At 43.8% G+C, this 13,521-nt stretch overlaps 2 protein-coding genes across 4 annotated transcripts in view; one reads left to right on the top strand and one right to left on the bottom strand.

Moving 5' to 3' along the window:
* Positions 1-1,661, bottom strand: part of DTHD1 (death domain containing 1) — a 39,990-nt gene extending 38,329 nt beyond the window's left edge. The window contains exon 1 of the mRNA XM_039347646.1: positions 1,503-1,661. The gene's annotated coding sequence lies outside the window, so the exon portion shown is untranslated. The remainder of the gene's footprint in view (positions 1-1,502) is intronic.
* Positions 1,662-3,205: 1,544 nt separating this feature from the next.
* Positions 3,206-13,521, top strand: part of ARAP2 (ArfGAP with RhoGAP domain, ankyrin repeat and PH domain 2) — a 115,269-nt gene continuing 104,953 nt past the window's right edge. For 2 of the 3 annotated variants that reach the window (XM_039347658.1, XM_039347696.1), the window contains exon 1: positions 3,206-3,242. The gene's annotated coding sequence lies outside the window, so the exon portion shown is untranslated. Of the gene's footprint in view, positions 3,243-12,183; positions 13,203-13,521 lie in introns of those variants that run through there. The other variant, XM_039347666.1, reaches the window with a different exon arrangement.

Raw genomic sequence — 13,521 nt, forward strand, 5'->3', positions numbered from 1 at the left:
ATAGTAGGATAAAATGTGAGACATTATCAGTAGTTGTTGTATTATTTTCAAGGCTGCAATGAGGATTATTTTTTTAAAAACTTTTTAAATCTGGAGTTAGGTGGATTAAACTTCACATTTAGCAGTTACTGCACCAATTTAGCAGTGACGTATCACAGGACACCCAGGCAAATGAATTCCGTGGTTTTATTTCTTTTTTTAAAAAAGAAACATTTGAACGGGTGTTTGATTTGAAAGCCTGGTGCGTCTGTTTTGTTTTACTGTCTGGTGGCGGTGTGATGTGCTGTAATCTTAGAAGGCTTATGTTGTTTTGGGTGAACCTTTGATCCTTTTCCTGTAGCTGGAGGCCTTTCAAGGCACTTAGATTACAGCCCTTAACAGTTATTAATTCTTATCTCAAGGCCTTCAAACCCTTTACCTTGAGTCCAATTTGATGTAAATAATGGAGCAGGCTGTATATTATTTCTCCTAAGGAGCCCTACCCATGTCATTTTCAGGATCAAGTGAGTCCCAAACTTATGTCGGTAAGTGAAAGGCTTGTTAACGGAGTTTTCCCCCATTTTACCACTGTTAGTTAGCCAGCAAATGGTTAGTTTTACCTTCTGGATGCAAGGGAGTGTAAAGGTTGCACACATGGGAGCTGTTAAGGCTGCATGTGTTGTGCAGACTCTAAAACTGGGGCTTCGTTTAGCAGCCTGGTTACACATGCAAGGAGAAGACAGTCAAACCAACAAACCCGTCTCCAAAATCCTAGAAGAAGGAGGAAGGCGTGTTGGATAGGTTCACTGCCTTGAATTATTTATTCGGTAATAAAGGTGGGAAATGAAAAAGAAAGAAAAAGAAAGAAAGAAAGAAAAAGAAAGAAAGAAAGAAAGAAAGAAAGAAAAAGGAAGGAAGGAAGAAAGAAAGAAAAGGAAAGAAAGAAGGAAAGAAAGAAAGAAAGAAAGAAAGAAAGAAAGAAAGAAAGAAAGAGGGGGAGGGAGGAAGGAAGGCAGAAATCTCCCAACCCATTTCTTAAGAAAATGCAGTGCTGAATAGAAAAAACAAAAAAACAAACCCGCCATCCTTCTTCCAAGTTCAAGAATCACACTTTGAGATGAGGCTACAAAAGAGTTGGTAACCACGAACATCTTTCAATATTGTGGTCCTCAGATTTTGATAGTGTGGGCTCTCCGAGCTGGGTGGTTTTCTTGCAGACGTTTCATGACCCAACTAGGTTACCTCATCAGTGCTAGAAGGAAGTGGAGCTTGCTTTCCGTTTCTATATCTAGTCGGGTCGTGAAATGTCTGCAAGAAAACCACCCAGCTCAGAAAGCTACAAAGATTCTCTTTATTGGTACAACTGCAGCACTACCATAGTTTCGGTGACGATGAACACAAATAGTATGTACAACTTGAAATCATGAAACATGATGCTGAACCCTATAGTAAATATATATATAAATCTGTTTTAGACATACCACTAAACTGGCTCAGTAGGATCCCGAGAGTTGCTCAATTACCTGCACACTTCTTGCAAATGATGACGCAGAGATTGATGGATGTTGGATATGTTCACTGCCTTGAGTTATTTATTCAGTAATAAAGGTGGGAAAAAAGAAAGAAAGAAAGAAAGAAAGAAAGAAAGAAAGAAAGGGAAGGAGGGAGGGAAAGAAGGTAGAGAGGAAGGGAAGGAAAAAGGGAAAAGGAAAAAAGAAAGGAGGGAAAAGAAAGAAGGAACGGAAGAAAGGAAAAAGAAAAAGAAGGAAGAAAGGAAGGAAGGGAGGAAAGAAGGAAAAAAAGGAAGAAAGGAAGGGGAAAGAATGAATGGGAAGAAAAGGAGGGAAGGAAATTAGGAAGGAAAGGAAGGAAAGAAGAAGAGAGAAAGGAAGGAAAAAGAAAGAAGAATGGGAAGGAAGGAAAAAGACAGGGAGGGACGGAGGGATGGTGGAAAAAAGGGAAAAAGGAAGATAAGGAAGGAAGGAAAAGAAGGGAAGGGAGGAAGGAAGGAGAGAAAAAGAAGGAATGGGAAGATAAGAAAAAGAAGGAAAGAAGGAAGGGAGGAAGGCAGAAAGGGAGGGAGGAAGGAAGGAAAAGAAGGAAGGAAGGGAAAAAGGAGGGGAAGGAAAAGAAGGAAAGGAAAGAAGGAAGGAAAGAATGGGAAGAAAGGAAAAAGAAAAAAGGAAGGAAGGGAGGAAGAAAGGAAAGGAAAAAAGAAAGGAAGGAAAGGAAAGAAGGAATGGGAAGATAGGAAAAAGGGAGGAAGGAAGGAAAAGGAGGGAAGAAGGGAGGGAGAAAGGACGGATGGAAAAGAGGGAGAAAGGGAGGGAGGAAGGAAGGGAAGGAAGGAAAGGAAAAAGGAGGGGAAGGGAAAGAAGGAAAGGAAAGAAGGGGAAGAAAGGAAAAAGAAAAAAGGAAGGGAGGAAGAAAGGAAAGGAAAAAAGAAAGGAAGGAAAGGAAAGAAGGAATGGGAAGATAGGAAAAAGGGAGGAAGGAAGGAAAAGGAGGGAAGAAGGGAGGGAGAAAGGACGGATGGAAAAGAGGGAGGGAGGAAGGAAGGGAAGGAAGGAAAGGAAAAAGGAGGGGAAGGGAAAGAAGGAAAGGAAAGAAGGGGAAGAAAGGAAAAAGAAAAAAGGAAGGAAGGGAGGAAGGAAGAAAGGAAAGGAAAAAAAAGGAAAGAAAGGAAAGAAGGAAGGGAAAAGACAGAAGGAATGGGAAGATAGGAAAAAGGGAGGAAGGAAGGAAGGAAGCAAAAGGGAGGGAATAAGAGAGGAAGGAAGGAAAAGGGAGGGAGGGAGAAAGGAAGGAAGGAAAAAAGGGAGGAAGGGAGAAAGACCTCCTTCCTTCCAGCTCTCCAGAGCCGGCTTCGGAGCGCCGCCTGCCTTGCCCGCCCTCTCTCCTCGCAGCTCTCGACCCGTGGAACTTCCGCCAGGCAGCCCCTGCAGCAGAAGCACCCCCCCCCAAACCAAGCTCCTCCGCCCCCAGCCCTCGCGGGGAAAGCGCGGCGGCGGCGGCCAGGTGGCCCTCCCGCCCTTCGGCTGTCTTTGGGTGGCGCCTGCCTGGCCGCCCAGCCCAGCCCAGCCCAGCCCTGCCCTTCCTGGGGCGCCTTCCCAAGGCCGGCGGAGGACGGGCCCGGCCCGGAACAAATCAGGAAGGAGCAGCCGAGAAAGGCGAGAAAGAGAAAGTAAAGGCTCCGAGTCACTTCCTTCCTCCCCCTTTCCCCCCCCCCCCGGCCAGGTCTGCGCCTTGGGAAGAGCCGCCAGGTAAGCTGCGATGGGCTGCGTTCACACGAGCCGCTGGGGGAAACCCATATCCTCGCTCGGTGTCTCTCTCCGATACACCTGGAAGCCCGGAAGAGTGAGTGAGTGAGAGAGAGAGGGGGGGGCAGGGAGAGAGAAAAAGACAGAGAAAGAGAGAGAAAGAGAAAGAGGAGGGAGGGGAGAGACAGGGAGAAGGAGAAGAGAGAGAGAGAGAGAGAGAGAGAGAGAGAGAGAGAGAGAGAGAGAGGCAGGGAGGGGAGAGGCAGGGAGAGAGAAAAAGACAGAGGGAGAGAGAGGGGCAAGGAGAGAAAAAAAAGAGAAAGAGGGAAAGAGAGAGAAAGAGAAAGAGGGAGGGAGGGAAGGAGAGAGATAGGGAGAAGGAAAAAGAGAGAAAGAGAGGGATGGAGGGGAGGGGAGAGGCAGGGAGAGAGAAAAAGAGAAAGAGAGAGAGAAGGAGAAAGAGAGAGGGGGCAGGGAGAGAGAAAAACAACGAGAGAAAGAGAGAGAGAAAGAAAGGGATGGAGGGAGGGAGGGAGGGAAGGGGAGAGACAGGAAGAGAGAGAGAGAGAGAAAGACAGAAGGAGAGAGAGAGAGAAAGAAAGACAGAAGGAGAAAGAGAGAAAGAGAGAGGCAGGGAGAAAAAGAAAGAGAGGGAAGGAAGGAGGCAGAGAGGGAGACGTGGCTAGGAGCGCCGCCAAGTTGGAGCAACTTTTACGCGCTCCATGCTGATCTCAAAAACGGCACGTTTTGATGCTCGCTTTGTGGCTTAACGGCATCCCGAAGGTGTTTTGCCACGAGGCGGCGGGACTTTCATTTCTTTCCACTCAAGAAGGTTCTCGGAGGAAAAGCGAAACATCTTCAGAGAGAGAGAGAAAGAGAGAGAGAGAGAAAGAGAGAGAGAGAGACGATACATAGAGATAAGAGATGACATAGATGACAGATGATAGAGAGATAGAGAGATATGAGAGAGGTAGGGAAAGGAAGGGAGGGAGGGAGGGAGAAACGAAAGAGAGAGAGAGATGATACATAGAGATAAGAGATGACATAGATGACAGATGATAGATAGAGAGATAGAGAGATATGAGAGAGGTAGGGAAAGGAAGGAAGGGAGGGAGGGAGGGACGAAGAAAGAGAGAGAGAGAGAGAGAGAGAGAGAGAGTGAGTGTCCAGGGGCCTCCTGAAAAAAAAAAAAAAAGCACTTTTGGCACAACCACGACCCTGGATGACTGAGAATCCCCGGAGACGTCTGAACGGAGTCTTTTCTTTTTCTGGTGGGGACAGGTCTCGTGAGGACGGGCTTCCTGGGATCCCGTTGGGAAAGGAAGACGGGTTGCTCTCTGTGGTCTGTAATCAATGGATTTTGTCTTTTTTGCTCCAGTTGTCTTGAGAGAGCAAAGCAGAGCCGGCTCTTTTGATAGAGGGATCCTTGATGCTCTCTGAATCGGAATCTGAATCAGTAGATCTGGAAGGGACCTTGGAGGTCATCTAGTCCATCCTCTCCTCCCCCCCGCTCAAGCAGGAGACCCTAGAGTCCATTTCAGACAAGTGGCTGTCCAGTCTCTTCAGTGATGGAGCGCCCATGATTTCTGGAGGCAAAGCTGTTCCACTGGTTGATTGAGTCCGTTGTCAATTCTCCGAATGTAAATCACCTGGCTATGGGGAGGCTGTAATGGTCATAAATGGGAAAGATGGTCCCAAAAAGACCAACACAGTGCTAGGCTGCATTAACAGAGGGAGAGAATCAAAATCATGTGAAGTGTTAATACCACTTTACAAGGCCTTGGTAAGGCCACACTTGGAATACGGCATCCAGATTTGGTCACCACGGTGTAAAAAAGATGTTGAGACTCTAGAAAGAGTACAGAGAAGAGCGACAAAGATGATTAGGGGACTGGAGGCTAAAACATATGAGGAACGGTTGCTGGAACTGGGTATGTCTAGTTTAATGAAGAGACGGACAAGGGGGGGGGGACATGATAGCCAATATCTCAGGGGCTGCCACAAAGAAGAGGGAGTCAAGCTATTCTTCAAAGCGCCTGAAGGCAGGACAAGAAGCAACGGATGGAAACTAATCAAGGAGAGAAGCAACTTAAAGCTAAGGAGAAACTTCCTGACAGTGAGAACAATTCACCAGTGGAACAACCTGCCTCCAGAAGTGGTGAATGCTCCAACACTGGAAGTTTTTAAGAAGAGACTGGACAGCCGTTTGTCCGAAATGATATAGGGTTTCCTGCCTGAGCAGGGGGTTGGATTAGATGACCTCCAAGGTTCCTTCCAACTTTACTACTACTACTACTACTACTACTACTACTACTACTACTACTACTACTACTATTATTATTATTATTATTATTATTATTATTATTACATGGATCATCGCACAGTCAGCCAGATGTTCAGACTGGATTTGGCATTTTGTCTACCTATCGAGTCCTCACCAAGGACCTGGGATAGGCAGATGTGGATGTTTGATGGTATTACGGATATTGTCGCAGGATGGAAGCAGTTCCTAGTAAGGCTGCCTTTTGCAATTGACTAATGGCAAATTTGTCAATGCCAATGGTGTTCAAGTGGTGCTCCAGTTTTTTTTTGGATTATATTATGATGATGATGATGATGATGATGATGATGTTACTTTTTCCAGTGCTGTTGTAACTTGGAACGATCACTAAATGAACTGTGGCCAGTCAAGGATGACCTGTTATGGTTTCAGTAGCTATCCAGTGAATTTCAGCAACCTTTGCCCTATACTATAGAGAGTGACCTCAGCCTCTCTAACCTAAAATAGCTTTTTGTGCTGGGAGAATTTCCCAAGTGGTGCAAAACCAGACGCTTTTGTTAAAGACTTTTTAAAACAAACAAACAAAGGCCCAACAAGATGCACCTTTCCTGGACAACGTGGGAAGTAGAGTTGTTTTGAATCTTGACAGTATTTCCTACGAGATGTTTAGGTTTTGCAAGCTGGAGGTGTTTGGACCTGTTTTCAGTTTCAAGTGCAGTTTTACTACCGCTTTGATCCAGCCTTTTGATTTCTGGGCAAAATGGCAAGGGAAACGGAAGAGTTGCCCTGTTTACCACTTTACAAGGCCTAGGTAAGGCCAAACTTGGAGTACTTGCGTCCAGTTTTGGTCATCACAAGATGTTGTGACTCTGGAAAGGGTGCAGAGAAGAGCAACAAAGATAATTAGGGGACTGGAGGCTAAAACATGCCAAGAACGGTTTCTGGAACTGGGTATGTCTAGTTTAATGAAGAAAAAAAAAAGGCTGGTGGGGAGATGATAGCAGCCTTCCAATATCTCAGGGGTTGCCCACAAAGAAGAGGGAGTCAAGCAACCTGGAACTAAGGAGAAATTTCCTGACAGTTAGGACAATTAATCAGTGGAATGACTTGCCTCCAGAAGTTGTGGATACTCTAGCACTGGAAGTTTTTAAGAAGAGATCGGACAACCATTTCTCTGAAATGGTATAGGCCTTCCTGCCTGACCAGGGGGTTGGACTAGATGACCTCCAAGGTCCCTTCCATCTTCTCTTCTCTTCTCTTCTCTTCTCTTCTCTTCTCTTCTCTTCTCTTCTCTTCTCCAATTTCTATTTTATTTTATTCTGTTCTGTTCTGTTCTATTCCATATTCTGTTCCACATTCTATTCTATTCTATTCTATTCTATTCTATTCTATTCTATTCTATTCTATTCTATTCTATTCTATTCTATTTGATTCTATATTCCATTCCATATTCTATTCCAATCCATTCCATATTCTATTCTATTCTATTCTATTCTATTCTATTCTATTCTATTCTATTCTATTCTATTCTATTCTATTCTACGCCACGCCACGCCATGCCACACCACACCACACCACACCACACCATCCTATTTATTTTTTATATATATCTTTCTTTTAAAAGCCATGTCTTCTTAGCTCCTAAATGTCTTACTTCAGCAGAACTTCAGCAGAAGGACAAGGCGAGTTACATGTTGAGGCTAGTTGTGGGGTGTTGATGGCAACTGACAACTGCTATCAAGAGCTGAGTTCTACCTTTACAAAGACTTTTCAACTCCACCCAGAGATAACAGGAAATAAAGATACATGGAAGTGCCCCTGAGTAAGTGCAGAAATGCATTGTTTATATACTAGTAGCTTGCCCTGTCAGTGCTTTGTTAATGCTCACAGCAATACTGACAAGAATATGCCACTAATATATAAAATGAGAAGCAATTTCCATTCCCTAGTTGCACTGATGTTGTTACCTAGTTTGGGTCATGAAACGTCTGCAAGAAAACAGCCCAGCTCAAAGAGCATTTCATTTCAACTTTTAGCTACAAATATTCTGTTCTGTTTGTATCTCAGGACACTGGATACGTTGCAATAACTGTGCTAAAAAAAAAAAAAAGCAATCCTCAGGTGAATAACTTTGTATCCACCAGCAGCAAACCTCAAAATGACACATTAGCTTAGTCGCAACACATTTGTGCTAAAAATAATAATAATAAAAAACTCTTGATGTACGTGACTCTCTTTGTCTCCATGAGAAAGTTGCACTCAAGAGCTTTTTTTTTGCAAAAATGGAGGTTTGCATTTTGGAGAGGCAGAGAATTTAAATTTATTCAGTCAGCGCATTGGCAAAAAGCAGTGAAGCAACATGTTGCTTTGTAATCATATGAAATTCTCCCTTTAATGGCAGTTGTGTTTCTTATGAGTTCTTTTAATTTTTTTTTTAATTTAACATTGGCAGTATGTTTCTAAGAAGACATTTTTACGATCCTACTTATGAATAGAATAGAGCTGGAAGGGACCCTGGAGGTCTTCTAGTCCAGCCCCCTGCTCAAGCAGGAGAACCTATACTGTCTCTGACAGGTGAATGTCCAGTCTATTCTTGAAAATCTCCAGTGATGGAGCGCCCACAATTTCTGGAGGCAAACTATTCCACTGGAAGGAAGAAAAGGAAGGAAGGAAGGAAGGAAGGAAGGAAGGAAGGAAGGAAGGAAGGAAGGAAGGAAGGAAATAGAGAATAGAATAGAGCTGGAAGGGACCTTGGAGGTCTTCTAGTCCAGCCCCCTGCTCAAGCAGGAGAACCTATACCATCTCAGACAGGTGAATGTCCAGTCTATTCTTAAAAACCTCCAGCGATGGAGCGCCCACGATTTCTGGAGGCAAGCTATTCCACTGGTTGATTGTCCTCACTGTCAGGAAATTTCTCCTTAATTCCAGGTTGCTTCTCTCATTGGTCAGTTCCCAACCGTTGTTTCTCGTCCTTCCTTCTGGTGCTTTGGTGAATAAGGTGACCCCTTCTTCTTGGTGGCAGCCCCTCAGATGCTGGAAGACTGCTATCATGTCTCCCCTATTTCTTCTTTTCTTTAGACTGGCCAAACCCAAGTCCCGCAGCCGTTCTTCGTATGTTTTAGTCTCCAGGCCTTGGATCATCTTAGTTGCTCTTCTCTGAACTTTTTCCAAACTCTCAACATCTTTTTTTGTGATATGGTGACCAGAATTGGCTGCAGGATTCCAGGTGTGGCCTTACTAGGGTTTTACAAAACGGTACTAATACCTCGCCTGATCTTGATTCTATGTCTCTGTTTATGCAACCCAGGATTATATTAGCCTTTTTGGCTGCTGCTGTACACAGCTGGCTCATAGTCAAGCGATCGTCCACCAGGACCCCAATGATGAAGCCCATTAGACTACTGTATTTTCCAGCGTATAAGACGACTCCTGACTTCGGAGAAGATTTGCATGGTTTAGAAAGTCGTCTTATATGCCGGTAAATACGGCACATTGGCTCTTGGTCTTAAGATGCCCAGTTCACTTAACAACCGTGTTTCGAACTTCACAACTGCACTGATTCATTTAACAATGGTGGCAAGCAAGGTGGTAAAATGGGGCAAAACTCAATCACTGCCTCGCCACCGTTTGTTTAGCGCCCGTTCGAAGTTACGACGGCCACTGAAGTGACTTAACGGCCGTTTTTGCACACTTGTGACGGTTGCAGCCTCACCCTAGTCGCGCGATTAAAATTCAGACGCTTTGGCAACTGACTCACATTTATGATGGTTGCAGGGTTTCCTCTCCCCCCTTCCCGGGGTCACGTGATCCCCTTTTGTGGCCTTCTGACGAGCAAAGTCAATGGGGGAACTCACAATTCACTGAACAGCCACGTTGCTAGCTTCGTGGCAAGAAAACCCGCTTAACCATCTGGCTTAGCAGTGGAAATTTTGGACTCAGTTGTGCTCATAAGTGGAGGACTGCATATAGGGTTTTGCGGTCACTAATATATATTTTTTCCTATTTTTCCCTATCCTTTACAGTCCTGGGATTTCCCAGACTGAGTTCCCATCCCAAAACTAACTAGGAATGATCTTGCTCATTTCTTTCTTTCTTTCTTTCTTTCTTTCTTTCTTTCTTTCTTTCTTTCTTTCTTTCTTTCTTTCTTTCTTTTTCTTCCTTCCTTCCCTCCTCTCTCTCTCTTTCTTTCTTTCTTTCTTTCTTTCTTTCTTTCTTTCTTTCTTTCTTTCTTTCTTTCTTTCTTTTTCCTTCCTTCCTTCCTTCCTTTTTTAAAGACCGAACAAAATTAACCAGGAACTTTCTCCCACTGTGACACATGCATGCAATCTCCCTTAATATTTTTGGCTACAGCCTGATTTTCCTACGGTATCTCAGCCCCTGTAAAGCTGATGATAATCATTTTGTGTTCAAAGAAAACTGGGAATTGCCCTTTTGTTTGTGTGCCAGCGAACACACCTTTAAATCAGTCTGAATCTTGGCAACTGCCTGGGCAAGTCCATGCTGTTCTCTGAGCAATATTTTTCTGAAGTGGTTTCCTGCTGTTTTTATCCTGATGTGTGTGTGTGTGTGTGTGTGTGTGTGTGTGTGTGTGAGAGAGAGAGAGAGAGAGAGAGAGAAAGAAAGAGAGAGACAGACAGAGAGAGAACAGAAAGAAAGAGAGAGAGAGAAAGAGAGAGAGAAAGAGAACAGAAAGAGACAAAGAGAGAGAGAAAGAGATAGAACAAGACAAAGAAAGAAAGAGGAAGAGAGAAAGAAAAAGGGTGAAAGAGAGAAAAAGAAAGAAAGAGAGAAAGAGAAAGAAAGAGAAAAAAGAGAGACAAAGAGACAAAGAGAGACAAAGAGAGACAAAGAGAAAGAAAGAACAAGAGAGAGAAAAAGGGAAAGGGAGAAAGAGAAATAAAGAAAAAGAAATAAAGAAAAAGAAAGAAAGAGACAAAGAAAGAGAGAGAAAGAGAAAAAGAACAAAGAGAGACAAAGAGAAAGAAAGAACAAGAGAAAGAGAAAGAAAGATAAAGAGAAAGAAAGGAAGAAAAAGAAAAAAAGAGAGACAAAGAAAGAGAAAGGAAGAGAGAGAAAGAAAGAGAAAGGGAGAAAGGAAGAGAAAGAAAAAGAAAGAAGAGAGAGAGAGACAAAGAAAGAGAGAAAGAGAAAAAAGAACAGAGAGAGACAGAACAAGAGAGAAAGAAAGAGAGGAAGAAAAAGAAGAGAGAGAGAGAGAAAGAGAAAGAAAGAGAGAGAAAGAGAAAGAAAGGAAGGGAGAAAGAAAAAGAGAAGAGAGAGAGAGAGAGGGAAAGAGAGAGAGAGAGGGAAAGAGAGAGAAAGAGACAGACTCTCTCTCTCTGTGTGTGTGTGTGTGTGTGTGTGTGTATGTGTGTGTGACTGGCCCAGAGTCTCCCAGCTGGCTTTCATGCCTAAGGCAAATCTATAACTGGCTTTCCTTGCTCTTAGTCCAGTTCCTTAATAACTTGACCAGACAAGCTCGCCCTCCCTTCTTACATGCTGCAAGGGGGTTGTTTATTTTTAAAAAAATTCTCAGTAAGCCAACGGTTGTGGGAAGGGACCACTGGATCCCTCAAATTAAATCCTTAATAGCTCATGGAAGCCCATTCAGATGGTTTCTGACTTAACGTCAGAATTCGAATTTGCCACTTGACATACTCCACCCAGCTGCTTTAGGGGGTTACCCCAGCCTCAGTGGTAGTGGAGGTGTTAGAACATTGAAACTGCAAAGTTGTGGTTTCCCATAGCCTTCGTACGGTGCGGGGGAGAAATTCTCTAGAAATGTGGCAACAGTAGGTCCTGAGGGGGTGTGTGTGTGTGTGTTTCCTTCAGCCTTTGTTTTTTTTTCTCACAATAGTACCACAACTGTTGCAAAGTGAGGCATTTGTGGAGCGACTTTTGCCCCGTTTTACGACCAATCTCTCTAGTTGTTAACTGAATAAATGGTCGTTAAGCAAATCTTAACACTGACTTTTTCTGTCAAGAAGGGTTATAAAAAGGAATCACTGGAGCCCGGGACATTGCAACGGTCGTTAAGTATGAGTCAGTTGCGAAGGGTCTGAATTGTGATCATGGGACCATGTCTGTGCTGCGACGGTCGTAAAGTTGTGAAAAATGGTCCTACGTCCAGTGGTGGGATTCAGCTGGTTCGCACCAGTTCGGCAGAACCCGTAGCTAAATCCGGAAGTCCATTCTAGGCCTCAGGGGCCCAGCCCTGCATCCAATAAGAGAACCGGTTGTTCAGGTATTTCAATCCCACCACTGCCTACGTCCCGTTTTTTCCAGCAGCGTTGTAACTTTGAACCAGGGGTCTTCAAACGCGGCCCTTTTATGACTTGTGGACTTCAACTCCCAGAATTCCATGTGCCTGGCTGAGGAATTCTGGGAGTTGAAGTCCATAAGTCATAAAAGGGCCACGTTTGAAGACCCCCTTCTCTACGTCACTGTTTCTCAAGCTGAGCAGCTTTTAAGGTGTGTGAACTTCAACTCCCAGAATTCCATGCTGGCTGAGGAATTCTGGGAGTTGAAGTCCACAAGTCATAAAAGGGCCAAGTTTGAAGACCCCTGTCTTAAATCTAACAAAGAAAATGGAGGCTGGCTGAGGAATTCTGGGAGTTGAAGCCCACAAGTCATAAAAGGGCCAAGTTTGAAGACCCCTGTCTTAAATCTAACAAACAAAATGGAGGCTGGCTAAGGAATTCTGGGAGTTGAAGCTCACAAGTCATAAAAGGGCCACGTTTGAAGACCCCCTGCTTTGAACGGTCGCTAAATCAACCGTTGTACATTTCCTTGGAAGCCAGAGCTCCTGTTTTTGGTCTGCAGGATTCTGTTGCAGAGCAACTACGCTAAATAAGTCCCCAGGAAAGTAAATAAATAAGTCCATCCAATCAATAAAGAAGTTCAAAACATAAATAAGTTCAGAGGCATGGGAAAAGAGCAGTTCTCCTGTTTGGCATGAATGAAAGAGACGAGGGTGGTGTTGTTGTCAAGTTCAGGGCACTTTATTGTTTATTGATCCACCTGCTCAGGATCATCTGTGACAGGATGTGTGAGGTCATGTCAACGCTCTGTCACACCTCTCTACTTGTTGGTGAGCAAAAATGGTGCAGAGATATACAGATACAGATAGATACAAGATTCTTTACCGGCTAAGTTCAGACAAATGGCTGTCCCACCCTCTTCTTAAAAACACTGGAAGTTTTTAAGAAGAGACTGGACAGACATTTGTCTGAAATGGTATAGGGATTCCTGCTTGAGCAGGGGGTTGGACTAGCTGATCTCTAAGGTCCTTTCCAGCAATATTCTGAATCGAAAACAGACCTTATATTTTCCCAGTCCATAGGCATGTATGAACCACTTTGTAAAACTACTTCCCCCCCCCAAGGATGGAAATCAGATTGAGGCAACTTGCTATATAAGTACTTCAACGTGTAATTTCCTGGGATTGCTGTACAAGTCAAAACTCTTCGTTCTGATTGCCTTTGGGAATTGCAAAATAAGCCAGCTTTTGGTAGGAACTGGTAGTTTGAAGGCCGGGTCAAATGTCTGAACACTATTTCTATATAGAGAGCTTTTCTTTCACTTTTTTTTTTTCTGAAGGTTTATCTTGGAAGGTTTGTGAGCAAATGCTTCAGGGAAATAATGCAAGGGCTTTTGAAGTTTGGCAAGACATCCAGTCCAAGGTTTGTAAAGTTCACTTTACAAGAAGGTGGAAATTTTTTTTAAAAAAACATGTTTCTGGTTCACCTTCATCATGAAAAGCAGCTTTATGCGTTCAAAGTCTTCTGCATTTGCTTCGATTGCTAAACGAAGGCTGAGCCAAAAACAGGGTGTGCGTTACCTGACAAAGAAAACAAAAGCTGCATAAAACATGAAGGGGAGGTGGTTGTTATGGTTAAAGTGCTATAATTGCACTTAATAATGAACTAAAGGGCCACCATCAGTGAACTGTTGGACAGTATTACTTGGTCTGTTGGGTGGATGTTTGGGTGGTTTTAGGGG

Source organism: Crotalus tigris, unplaced genomic scaffold (genome assembly GCF_016545835.1).
Source record: "Crotalus tigris isolate CLP2741 ecotype Arizona unplaced genomic scaffold, ASM1654583v1 scf7180000017559.9942113025:1136094, whole genome shotgun sequence".
Lineage (NCBI taxonomy): Eukaryota > Metazoa > Chordata > Lepidosauria > Squamata > Viperidae > Crotalus > Crotalus tigris.